Source organism: Dermacentor albipictus, chromosome 1, assembly GCF_038994185.2.
Source record: "Dermacentor albipictus isolate Rhodes 1998 colony chromosome 1, USDA_Dalb.pri_finalv2, whole genome shotgun sequence".
Lineage (NCBI taxonomy): Eukaryota > Metazoa > Arthropoda > Arachnida > Ixodida > Ixodidae > Dermacentor > Dermacentor albipictus.
Genome location: NC_091821.1, coordinates 430,300,398 through 430,313,233, shown reverse-complemented (window position 1 = coordinate 430,313,233; position 12,836 = coordinate 430,300,398). Strand labels below are relative to the sequence as shown.

Here is a 12,836-nt window from a genome sequence, read left to right as displayed (position 1 = left end):
GCCGCGCCTGCGCACGGGACGCACAATTCAAACCCAGAGCGCAACGTTAGGTGGCGCTGACTTGCTCCGCAGAGCATTGTCGGCACGCTCTAGACAAGGCTGCTCACCACTGTACATGACACACTGTTGAAAAACCGCACTCTTCTAGTCAAGACAGGAGATGGATTCCGACTGCTTCACTACATGGCATATGGTCTTCCGCAAGGCTCAGTGTTTTCCACTGCTTTCTTTTTAACATAGTCATGCACTGTCTCCCGCACCATCTCGTAAAGATATAGAGGTTGTATCATTCAATATCGACAGAGGACATCACAGTATGGACCATGGGAGGGTCAGTTGGTGAGCAGCAAGATTCCATCTAAGCAGTTCTAGATTCAATACAGCGTCATCTTTCACCACTCAGGCTCCCTCCTTGCCCGAAAAAATGAAGTTTATTATGCTTGGTCCAAAGAAGATGAGGGAAGTAGCAGCAGCCATAATGAATGTTGCTGACAGTGTATCAATTAATAATTTTCAGTGTTTTTACGCTTTCGCGCAGTGTAATGTTCCCATGTCACATTAAGAATTGTGGTGGGACGATTAGTGTGAAGCAGTGCGAGAAAAGAAGAAGTCGCAGTTTCACCCGAAAGGCGAACCATCGTATGCGATAGCAAATTAGTGGACGGCTAGCTATACGAAGTAAGGATAGTAGTTTTATCGGCCGTCTAAACTTGTATACGTAGTCTTACTAACTAAACTAACAAGCATGGTGCCATGCCTGCACAAGCAAACATGAACGAATCTCACTCGATGACCCTGGAAACTCCCTGTCAAAACGCTGTAGTGAGGAAACGTGCCAGTGGCAGTGAACAAATTAACCTTGGTGTCGCCGCTGGCAGCAGCACGAACTAAGTCGCGCAAAAGACAACGCCAGGTGGACTCTCTGCCCGTCACAGATGGTATCCAAGATACAGTGGTCTGGCGGCCCGGCCCCTTCTCCTTCCCTGCCTTACCCACGAAGATTTGCACGTGACGGAAGGCGGCATGCTTCGGGCGGAAGACAGCGCACGGTGACGATTTTATCGCCCTTGTCCTTTATTCGGAACCTCACGGCGATGGCGACGCCGATGGCAGAAATGCGCCCGGAGTGTCAATAGTGGCGCGAGACACAAGTCTGTGGCCTTAGGCCAGCATCGATATAGTAGACGTAAATGTGGCTCCTCGCCATGTTGGCTGCTGTGACTCCTGTGCTGCTCGCCTTGTAAATATTTGTAAATTTACGTCCTTTGTGCAACATTTCTGGTGGAGGTGCAGGGTACGCCACCTGTTCATCACCATCATCCCAGCACGGAACTCCCTAGTGGGCACTGCGTTGCTCCTTTGGCGATGGACACTGAAGCAGCCACCGAGCCGGAACTTACCACGAAGCAGCCGTCCCCACCATCTGTTATCTTATCGATTGCGAAAGATCCAGGCACCTTCTGTGGCACCGGTGACGCGAACGTTGAAGATTGAATTTCATCGTATGAGCGTGTCAGCATCAAGAACAGGTAGGACGATACCCTTATGCTGGCAAATGTGGTATTTTATCTTAAGGGAACTCCACGCGTCTGGTATGAGGAGCATGAGCACGATCTCACCAGCTGGGGCCAATGCAAAGAAATACTGAACGACTTGTTCGGCAAGCCCTTGGGTCATCAGCTAGCCATTAAAAAAGAACTAGGCCCTCGCACGCAGTCATCTACTGAAACATACATTTTGTATATTCAGGATATTCTAGCGCTTTGCCGCAAGGTCGACGGTAATGTTTCTAAAGTGGACAACATCTTGCACATACTCAAAGGTATCGCCGACGACGCATTCAAACTCTTGGTATTCAGAAACAGTGGTGCCATGGATGCCATCAGGAAAGAGTGTCGGCGATTCGAACAAGCAAAATTCCGCCGTATGGCCCAGCAGTTCACCAGGTTCCCCAATACTGGCGCATCGTCATCACGCGAAGAATCACCACAGACTTTAGAATCGCCTGCTTCGGATACTTTGACACGTATGGTTCAACAGGAGGTCGCTAAGTTGGTACTCTCCTCTGTCTGCACCCGTCCGCGTTCAACCAGTTCCACCAGTCACACCATCAGTCACCCCAGGGGCAAGCCTTTTTATTCGCGATCCCGCAACCCTGCCGCAACCCCAATATGTTTCGCGTGCTCTCGAGTTGAGCATATTGCGCGGCACTGATGGAGCCGTCGACGTCACCGACTGGCTGGCGCGCCCATAACCCTCGTCCTGAAGGCTACTCCCGTACAACATTGCCGCGCTCTCTACCGACTCACACGCCTGATGTCCACAATCGCATCAATGTGTATAGCAAGTTGACGTTATTGGATGACGTTATTGCTTTTTTTTTTCAATGACATTTTCCAACGATATTCACCGCCTGTCGGCCATTCTCAAAGTGTTCCGCAGCGCCGGTCTTCAGCTCAACTCATCTAAGTGCCACTTTGGTCTCTGTGAAATAACAATGCTAGGACACCTTGTTAATAGCCTAGGAATCCGATCTGACCCTGAAAAAATTCGCGCCATGAAACATTTCCCTGTGCCTTCCTCTACCAAAGACGTTCGCTCCTTCATAGGCTTATTTTCTTACTTCCGTTGCTTTATCGAAAATTTTACTGACATTGCTCGCCCACTCACTGAACTTCTGAAGGAAGATTCGCCTTTCGCATGGGGCCGTAGCGAAGCCCGTGTATTTTATGAGCTTAGATGCCTTCTCACAACTTCTCGGTTAGCGCCCTTCGACCCTTCTGCTCCTACAGAAGTTACGAGGGACGCCAGTGGATACGGAATCGGAGCCGTCCTTGCCCTGCACCAGAATAGCCGTGACTGCGTCATTGCGTAAGCTAGCCACCTACCATCTGCCCCAGAGCGCAATTATTCAATTACCGAACGTGAATGCCTTGCCCTTGTTTGGGCCATCTTCAAATTTCGGCCGTACCTCCTTAGCCATCCATTTGCGGTAGTGATTAACAACCATGCGCTCTGCTGGTTTTCCTCGCTGAAAGATCCTACAGGCCGTCTTGGACGCTGGGCTTTGCGGTTACAAGAGTGCTCGTTTTACGTCGTGCACAAGTCTGATCAATTACATCAAGACGCGGACCGCCTGTCCCGATATCCCGTTGGTCCGCCCAACAACGCCAGCCCGGACACCGATGCTTGCGTTCTTTTTATCTCGGACTTTCTTCATGTCGGCGATCAACAACGGCGTGGTCCGGCGTTACGTTCTATCATCGACCGTCTTAGCTCCGGGGCTTCTGACGAGTCACTGCGGATGTGTGCCTTACATAGTGGAACTTTATACCTCCACAATGTATACGCCGAAGGCCCTGAGCACTTGCTGGTGGTACCCTCCCACATGCATTCCCCTGTACTCCAGCAGCTTCATGACGCACCCACAGCAGGTCACCTTGATGTAACGCGCGCTTTAGATCGTGTGCGGCGTAGTTTCATTTGGCCGGGGCTTTATCGCTCCGTGCAGAAGTATGTTCGCAGCTGCGAGCTGCGTCAATGACGCAAGAGGCCGGCCGACGCTTGCTGCCGGCCTTCTTCACCCTGTCGATGCCCCAGTATAGCAATTCTTCCTCGTCGGCTTCGTTCTGAGCACACCTTTCCCTACATCAGCATCAGGGAACAAATGGGTCACTGTAGTGACAGAGTATGCCACGCTCTACGCTATTACACGTGCGCTTCCAACCAGCTGTGCTAGCGATATTTCTGACTTCCTTCTCCGCGATGTTATTCTGCATCACGGGCCTTCTTGTCAGCGTCTCACCGATCGTGGTTCTTACTCCTTGTCCTGTGTCATCGATTACCTTCTCCGCTCATGTTCCACAAAGCACAAGGTCACCAATGCCTATCATCCTCAGAGAAGCGGTCTCACGGAACGACTGGGTCACACCTCAACCGACATGCTCTCCATCTACGTTGGCACCGACGACCGCTACTGGGATGTTACATTACCCTTTGGTGCAAAAAACCTGCACTCGCCAAGAACAAAATAAAAATAAAGAACAGACGTTTCGGGCCCCCTACGGGTCTCTTGATCACAATGCAGATGTAAACTTGGACGCGCGCCTATTTATCGGTGAGGTTGCGCAGTGTTCGGTTGTATACCTCGGGTAGATTACCCCGCGTCTTGTTTATCTTGTGTCTCGTTGAGTGGATGTAAAATGATTCTAAAAGCAAACGGGCAGATAAGTGTTTCTCTCTTCCGATGATGCCTGCCGAGTCCAAGCCAATGATGTGTCCGTTTAGTTTGTGATGTTCCGCGATGGCGTCCGCGGCTGTGTGGCCCTTGGCGATGTCATTCATGTGTTGTTTCAAGCGCCATTTAAAATTTAAAAGAAGTCTGTCGCAATCTATGAAGAAGACGTAGAGGTGGCTCGTCGCCATATTTTCTGCTGTGACTCCTGTGCTGCTCGCCTTACTTGTAAATATTTGTAAATACACATTTTTTGTGCAACCATGTAATTGCTATCGCAACATTACGTTTCGAGTTCAGCAGGTAACTCGTCATTTTTGCCGCGCTTTCGCTGCTCACCAATTTGTTTGGAAAACAGAGTACATGCACATGGCGGATACTTCAGGTTTTACATGTTACACTTTGTAGAGATTAATGCAATTTATTGCATCCAGGGCATACTAACCTTAAAAATATAGCTGCGTCATTTGGCGAGACAGACAAGTTTCGAAAGGTAATTAGGACAAAATGAGATGAATAAATACAAGAGTGTTACCGATAACTGAAGATACTGTAAGTTATGAGGATACAAGTCGCGCGTAACAAAAGTAAGTATAATAAAGGGCGCACGCTTGAAAACCGCCTTATATTAGCAAAGACACACTTTACGCATAAAAAAAAAAACAATCTGTTGGTAGCAGTTTTGGGCAAAGCCTGTATGGGCGAATTTCGATGGGGGTGAATTACAAAAACACCATGTGCGCACTTTAGGATCCCAGGTGGTTAGAATTATTCCGGAGGCCTACACATCAGCGCGCATCATAATCGAATTCTTGTTTTGGCACTTTAAGGTCCATAATTTATTATATTTAATAGGTGAAAAATAAGTACAAGACACTATGTAGAACTTTTAAATACCGATAAATTAGCAGCGTCGTAGCAGACATCTAGCCTAAAGTATAAGCCAATACGTTCGGCTTGTGATTATTTCTTGCGTGTGCACAATGCATAGTGCTGAAATGTTTTGCTGCGAAACAGCCTTGCGTTATATTCGGTTATGCAGTGACCCATAACATGTGGACAACAATATTAGAAAGAGCAGCACGTAGTGACAGTTGTCACTGAAGGAAAGGAACGTTTACTGCCAGAAGACGGTGTTCAAATTAAATCTTTGTGGTTTTCTTTAAAATAAGCACTGGAAGGCACGCGAAGACCACCTGTGCAACCAAGTTATGTGGCCAGGGAACACAAAGTGAGATAATTATCGCTGGCAGCAGCCCAATTACCTATATTGAATAATTAACTTTTTGTTGGCTGCAGTAAGTGCGTATGCTTCTACTGAAAAGTTAGAGGCAGTCAAGTTCTCACAGAGTATCAGTTGGAAGAATTCTTCTAGCGTTTCTGTGCTCCTAGATATCCGACTCCAAATTTCAATTGTCGTTTGCAGGATTATGCATGCAGGAGAGTTAGGATCGGCGGGAAGCTCCTCCCGGTCGCCACGCGGCTGTTGAGTTCGGCGTTCACCGTTGGCAGTCAGCGGCAAATACGTTCCCGGAGCTAATCATTCCATGCCTTTTGACAGGTGCTGCATGCGGTGATTGGACGCTCCAATGAGACATGGGAAGTGGAGCCGCTAGCATTGGTCGACGCCGACAGTGGGTTTCCGTCTGATATTTTCGTCCGCGAGCTGTCAACCTCACGTCAGCACATCACCTACCCAGCCCCTCAAACGCTTGGGAATGCCTACTTAAGGAACAGCATCGCTCGGATTCCTTGCAGTCCGCGGCAAATACGTTTCCGGAGCTAATCAATCGATACCTTTTGACAGGTGCTGCACGTGGTCATCGCACGCTTCATTGAGGCACGGGCAGTGCAGCCGCTAGCATGGGTGAGCCAGCATCTGCGAAGGGTCTGCGCAGAGAGCGGGTTTCCGTCTCCAATTTTCGTCCGTGAGCTGTCAACCTCACGTCAGCACATCACCTACCCATCTCCCCAGACGCTTGGGAATGCCCACTTAAGCAACAGCATCGCTCGGGTTCTTTGCAGTCAGCGGCAAATACGTTCCCGGAGCTAATCACTCCATGCCTTTCGGCAGATGAGCGTTTTTTTCTTACTTATTTTATCATTGTAATTTTTTTGCGGCTGACGGCACAGGAAGGCTTTCTGATTGTGCTGCTTGTTCTAAGCAGTAACCTATTGATGCGAAATTTTTAGCATATTCGCTTTGCCAAGAAAGTTCCCTCCTTGGAAAACGATGCTCTACAGTAGATGAAAATAGCTACAAAAAATGAGTACTGTCAAACGTGAAACCTGGCTGTGCCAAACATGTCGACCGGAAAAAAGCGCACAAGGAGGCTCGACACAGACAGCAACAAAAGAATCGTTTGCATAGTTATTCACTACTGTAAATGAAAAACTAGACCGACTTCCATCTGTCGTAGCAATGCTCGCCACGAAAGGAGAGGAACTTCTTATGTTTAAAGACTCGGTAGGAAAGATTGAGAACGCGATACAGGAAGTGCACACATCAATAGAATTTATTTCCACAAAGTATGACTCGATATTGGAGACATTCAGCAACAATCAGGCTGAGGTGGCGGAATTGCGTTCCAAGGTTGACTCGCTGTCTTCTATCGTCGCGTGCCAGTCAGACCTGATTCACAAAATAAGTTAGCAAATGAATGAAATGGGCCAGTATAGTAGGAGAAAGAATTTCGAGATCCACGGGCTTTCCAGCAAGCCAAAGCAGAACTTGCAATCCTTCCTGAGTGAGCTTGCGCAAAAAACTTGAGATACCTCACTTTGCAGCAACTCAAGTCTCTGCTATTGTCCCAGTAGGGACAATACTGCACACGCTACTAGTATTGTCCCAGTAGGGACAATAGCACAAGTAGGGACACCGTAGGGAGAGCAGGACAGTATTGTCCCAGTATAGTCCCAGTAGGGACAATACTGCACAAGCTATTCTGGTCCACATGTGCTCCGTTTAAGCGAAGGAACAATGGTTTCAATCACGCAGAAACATGCCGCGATTAGTTGAGAATGATTTTCCACGGTTGTTTTTTAAATGATAACCTCACTCAATCAATCGTGAACTGTTCTGGCTAGCTCGTACTAAAGCATAGGAGATGTCGTGCAAGTACGTCTCGACAAGAAATGGCAAAGCATTTGCAAGAACAGCAGACAGCGCTCCACTGAAAGTAATAATAGAAAATCGGACATTGAAAGGCTCATCTAGTTATGGGTGGTACTTTCAAGGTTAGCAATGACCTTTTAGAAGTTTCTCGTTTTTTTTTTCGTTATCCGGGTGACGACGCTTTCCATGTTACTCACGAAAACATCAGAAGCATTCGTAAGCACTTAGACCATTTAGTAGCCATTCTTTCTGTTGCCCTGCTTTTTGATGTCATCGTACTCACCGAGATATTTCTCCATGTCTGTTTCCTAGTTTCGCGCTACCGGGCTATCAGTCATTCTCCTTTTTTCGTCCAGTCCGAAAGGGTGGTCGTGTGGCTTGCCTTCGTAAAAAAAGCACTTTGTCAATCTCCGTACTAAAGTTGCCTTCGACCATGCCGAAACTGTTACTCTCCGCTTATCTAAACCTCGATTTTAATTGGCCTTTCTTTGTGTATGTCGTCCGCCATGTGGTAAGAGGCGTCTTTTTTTGGCTCAGCTCGATTCTGGGTTATCTCGTCTTGGAACCGATGAATGTATTTGCCTCACAGGTGACTTTATTATAGATACGCTATATCGAACAGTAGGAATTGTTGCTGATTATCTACATACACTCTCTAAATGGGGAATTGAAACGACAATCCATGGAGCAACTCGCGAGGGATTCTTATCTCAATGCCTTGTTTCATCCTGCATTGATCATGTAAGTGTTCGAGCCCATATTCTGGGAGTAAAATCTACCACTGCACATGTTAAACTTTTTGACCGCTACTTCGTCTACAGTTCACTGAAACAGGCTACGAATCCCTTGTTATCAAAGGCTATTAACTCTGTCAAACAAATTTGTATAACTGATCCAAGGCTTTTCGATAAACTAGTCTAGAAAAATGATTGGGATAGTTTTTTATGTAGTGTGTCACCGGTAAACAAGTACCGCGAATATGAAGCTGCGTCTGATTCTTTTATGCAGGCGGCAACACGCGTCGTCAAAATCAGGCAACGTAACCTGAGCCAGAAATTGATGACAAGTAAAATCCTATCTGCTACGAAGGAAAAAGACTTGTTGTGGACTAAGGCCAAGCGGTCGTCAAACTGCAATGACACGCGCTTAAGATATAAAAGTGCAAGAAACAAAGTGAATGCAATGATCAGACTTGCGAAGCGCACTTATTTTAGAAAGAAATTTCAAGAGGCTCGACCTGGCAAAAAGAAAACGTAGTCCCTAATCAATCATCTTAGAGCCGGCAACAGTTCAACGCCTAAACAGCGCCTTTCATCTTATTTTTCTGCAGATGACGAAACTGTGGCAAAGTTATTTAATCAGTTTTCTTTTTCATGTTTCTCGGGATTGAGGACTGGCGACCATCAGTGTCTACTTTAGCGCATAGCTTGATAGATTCAGCATATCTTCCGTTACTATCGCTTGATGAATCCAGGTCTATTGTCTTTAACCATAAGAGGAAGAAATCACCTGGCTTTGACAAGATCTCTGTCAGCAAACTGCAGATAAATTTTGACGCAATTAAACATATATTGCTATCGATTTTAAACTCTACTTTGAATGGTGGTGTGATTCCAGTTGAAATCAAAACCGCAATTGTATTTCCGCTTCATAAGCAAGGCCCACGCCATAGTATTGAAAATTACAGACCTATGTCGATAATTGCCTGTATAGCTCAAATATTAGAAAAACATGAGGCTCTTACGGTAACACAGTTTGTAGATAAGCATAGTGTATTATCATCAAATCAGTATGGATTTGTACAGGGGAAGGGTACACAAAGACTGTTAGAAGCTTTCTCTGATCTTTTAAACTTTACACTAGACCATAACCGGGTAGCATGTGGCCTCTTTATGGATTCCTCTCAGGCATTTGACAGTGTTTGTCATGATATTTTGTTACAGAAACTGTCTCTGCTAGGCCTTCGTGGATCATTCTTGAATTTATTAAATAACTCTCTGTGGGATGGACGCCAGTGTGTAAAGGTAGGAAATAGTTTAAGTTTTTTTACCTGTATTCATTCTGGAGTCCTTCAGGGCACAATATTAAGCCCTCTGCTTAATATTGTCCTGCTACAGAGCAGGACAAGCCGCAGCTCACCTTCGACGCCGAGCGGAAGGTTCAGATCGTTCTCGTGAAAACGACTCGAACAGTCTTTACCTCGAAGACCCTGTAGTGCGTGGTGCCGAAAATCGAGCTCCTATGGCTCATCCAGCTTATGCTTTGAATTGCTGCGTGTGTCGCACAGGCCTGTGACGCCTTCGAAGAACCATTTCTCTTATTTTAGGCTATTCTAGGACTAGCTACATCGTGCTCTGTCTGATATAAAAAAGAAATCCGAAATTAAAACACAATATCTTTCCAAACTATACTGCAGCCCTCCCCTATCACTGTATAGTGCACAGGGGCCCATTACGACTCGTGATCTATGATTTCTTTAAAACGTCACCCCCCAATGTAAAGACGGCAGGAACGAATTCCGGTCCCACATAAGATGGCGCGCCCGCAATCAGTATACAGCCAGCAACAAGAATTATTGTCACACAGCAAACCCCTGGTGTCTTTGTTCTACTGCATATTATAAAGCCTAATTAGTTCATTTCGCTATGAGATTTAGCATGCTAAAAAAGTTTCAGATGCATTCGAGTCAATTTACTTTTTCTGTAAGTGTGCCCACATTAGTTTAAAAAATAAAACCGTGTTTAAAACCAATAAAAACGTCCACTTTCCATTCCGAAAATTTCGTTGTACTTGCTCGGCTTGCCACAACGAAGAGCAAAAGAAGGCAAAAAAAGAAAAGTTGTGCGAGCATTCTCATCCAAAACAACACCCCTCTAGCTGTCACCCAACAGACATCGGAATTTAGAGTGTGGGCTGCGGAATTTCCAGAGAGAATATAATAGCTGTAACACCGAAGCGATTATCGCATGTTTTGTAGCCGGCGCTGGCGTATAAAAGCGAGCGAGTCCTTCCTTGTATACGCTACGGACCTGGGTATGATTATTCCGTCAGGGTCTGCAGCCGCTTATCTCTGACACTTTCTTTTTTTGTAGCTGGCCCGAAAAAGTTAATTCTGGATGGTGCCCCAGCTATTCCCTACCTGCCAGTCTCTCTCATTGCAGGCTCTCGGACCACTCGCGTGTTTTTCCATTTGGGCTGCCTATGAAGGGGCTGCAAAATAAGGACGATTGTGTGCCACCAAATGCGCGCACGTTGAGGAACCCCGGGCGGTGGAAATAATCGTAGAGTCATCCACTTAAGCCTCTTTCATAGCCGTTGTGTTGCTCTGAAACGAAAAATAGAGTCATTCCACGTTAGAAAAAACGAAGTTATTTAAAAAGTTAGTTCTGCGCGCAGAAGATACATGTGTCTCCATGCATAAGTAACTTTTTCTTGAATCAATCCCTACCAACCATATATAGCTCAACTTTTGGCGGTTTTAAACAGTCGCTCCACGAACAGAGCATTCATCTGAGTAATCGCAGGTTTCCCCGTTGTTTAGGACACTTTCTTCTGTTGTCGAAGCTGTGCCTCGGTACATGGACACTAGACAAGTGAAAAGAAAAACTCTGACAGCACAGGCTTGACGATGTATTCCGACGCTAATGCAATTATCATTGAACCAATGTAGCGATGCATCGTATACTGCAAGAAAACTTCACTCCAGTACTGCACAGGGGTGATCGCTGTGCGTCACACAAGCAGCGCGGTTCGTCTGAAAGTTACCAGCTAAGCAGCACCGCCGCTTCGTACAACGCAGCGAACGCTCACGCTAGGCAACCTGAATAACTATTGCAGTAACTTAGGAAAACGAAGCTGGAGATGGTGGATGCTATGGGGCGGCATTACAGGTACAGGTTTTATGTTGGGATCTATTTTTCTTAGGACCTGCTGGTGTGGCCTGCGCGAACCTTCTGCTGTTGCAGAGTTGGGTTCCGAGTAGAATGAATCGTTCCAGTATGCTGGTAATTTTTCTACGTTCATATGAGACTAGACGGCAGATTTTTAACGTTTCACATCATTGGTGCTGCCTTTGAGCCGCTAGTCCATAAACAGGCTGTCCACGATGCAAGAAGGTGGCTCTTTACGAACGCGACCTGGCACATTGCACACATTACAAATAAACACGACGCACGTAGTTTCGGTATTCACGAATGTATTTTAAACGTCCACAATAATGAACTTTTGCACTGCATGAAATATGTTTTAGAGAGTGTAGGCATCGCAACAGTGCCTTTCGGGGCCTTGGTACCACAGAACTAGTTGCGCACTACCTGCTGAATTTACTTTCTGGTAACTGCTACTTGAGGAGTGGAACTTGAGAACACTTTTCTTGGGTTTTCCTCGATGATGTCTCGAAAGTAGATGAGGCTCTTAGTTTGCAACTCGGCAGGAGACATAACGTAGGCTTGAGCGGATGTCAGTGCTGCTTCAATCTGAATGTTGCCGTTACTGAGCTAGTTGCATCTTCGGTGTGCGGGGCCCAAGTTCGCCGCAATAAAAGTTTGTGTTGCCATGTCCTCCTGTCCTCTGGTTACCAGCGTCAAGCACGACCAATGACAACGTAGAGGAGCCTCCGTGAAACAGTTCACATTTCAAGTATAAGTGGATGCGTCACAAAGAGCTCGTGGCAATAGATATTTTTTATACACATAATTTCCCTAGATCAACAATACAACAAAATCGCCGCCACTACGGCTCGCGGAAAATACCACAAACCTGGAACGTTGACAAACAGCCGCAGCATGCCAGAATAAAAATCCCTCGTGTTTAGGCGGCTTGAGTAGCATATTATATGAGTAGTATATATGATATATGCTACTCGTTATAACTACTTTAGCCAAGCTGAAATATCGTTACAGTTGGCATTAAATACAATATAATGCCTCGTGTGCCAGCTTTTTCTCTCTACAAACTGCGTGCAATCCAACAGATAGCTAATCACTCGACAGGAGGTGGATACGGTTCTTTAAAATATTACCGCATTAATAAAAAAATCGGGTAATTTAATATCATTTCGCCGTGTTCCCGCTTTTAAAATCGAAAGAAATACAGAAAATGGGCTTAACATTGTTCACCTCATAGTGTTTACTTTCTTTAGGGTGCCCTGTCTCTACTGCTTAGGGGAATGGCGACGAGCATGGGAAGCACAAATTAGAAAATGAGTGACGTAACTTCATGAATGAGGCTGCTTAATTTATCTAACACAAACCGATTTGATTACTTTTCCATTCTTTCGTTCTTTCTTTCTTTCTTTCCTTCTTTCTTTCTTTCTTTGCTCTTGGCAGAATGCCAAAGCCTTTATATTGCAAGCGCTGTTTGCCATAAACGTTCCAAGGTCGCAGCTTTCTTCCTTGTTCCCAGCGGCCGCTTCTCCCTTGGCAGAAGCATTGCGCTTCGCGCGGGTGAGCGTTCAATCAGCTTCCCAGAGGGATCCCGTATTCCTTG

At 46.1% G+C, this 12,836-nt stretch overlaps 1 protein-coding gene across 1 annotated transcript in view; it reads right to left on the bottom strand.

The window, feature by feature from the left end:
* The window catches only part of LOC139054310 (cytochrome P450 3A27-like), a 77,114-nt gene that overhangs the window by 63,690 nt on the left and 588 nt on the right, over window positions 1–12,836 (bottom strand). The window lies entirely within an intron of this gene.